This window comes from Gossypium arboreum, chromosome 9 (assembly GCF_025698485.1).
Source record: "Gossypium arboreum isolate Shixiya-1 chromosome 9, ASM2569848v2, whole genome shotgun sequence".
Lineage (NCBI taxonomy): Eukaryota > Viridiplantae > Streptophyta > Magnoliopsida > Malvales > Malvaceae > Gossypium > Gossypium arboreum.
The window spans coordinates 15922909-15923750 of NC_069078.1; the positions used below are offsets into that span (position 1 = coordinate 15922909).

The following is an 842-nucleotide window of genomic DNA, read 5'->3' on the forward strand; positions in this document are numbered from 1 at the left end:
ATAAGGTTGCTAAAAACCTAGAGGGGGTTGTGAACTTTGATTTCCTTGACAACCTAAGAGAAATTTGGATGATTCCTACATCTTGGATTATAATTGTTGTAATAGGGGTTATTTTGAGGTCTACAATTATTACCGATAAAGTCAACTTGCTCATACTCCATGTTAGACTTGAAGGGCAAACATTTCAGATTGATCATCCCTACTCTAGTCACATCACATTGCATTAACGGGTTCACCTGTTTATTGTAACTCAAACCATCAATCTTTTTACTTAATGCTTCTATCTGACTTGCCAACATAGAACCTGCATCTGTATTAAAAACACTGGCTACCTTAGTATGCTTTCTTCTCATAACTTGCCATTAATAGTTATTCAGCGTTATCTTCTCAATAAAATCTTGTTAGTGTTCCATCAGCTACTGCATCAATTATTTGCTTAGTCGAAGTATTCAAACCATTGTAAAAGGTTTGAACTTGTAACCACAAAAGTAACCTATGATAAGGGCATCTTCTCAAAATATCCTTAAATCTGTCCCATGCATCATATAATGTCTCAAGCTCAAATTGAGCAAAGGATGTCATTCCTCAACTTAGCTGTTTTGGCTGGTGGAAAATACTTCAACAAAAACTTTTTAATCCTTTGCGCCCAAGTAGTGATGGAATCACGTGGAAGTGAATTCAACCATTGTTTTGCTTCGTTCCTTAAAGAGAATGGGAACAACCGTAAGCGTATGACATCATTAGTAATGCCCTTGATCTTAAATGTTTCGTGTATTTCCAAAAAATTAGCTAAATGTTATTTCAAATCTTCACCTGGCAACCCATCAAAATGAACATACTAC

At 35.5% G+C, this 842-nt stretch overlaps 1 non-coding gene across 1 annotated transcript; it reads left to right on the forward strand.

Annotated features, from left to right (window-relative positions):
* Positions 1 to 490: 490 nt before the first annotated feature.
* On the forward strand, positions 491 to 596 carry LOC128281257 (small nucleolar RNA R71). Its single transcript, XR_008271470.1, has one exon. It is a non-coding gene; the product is annotated as a small nucleolar RNA R71 (small nucleolar RNA).
* The last annotated feature ends 246 nt before the right edge of the window (positions 597 to 842 follow it).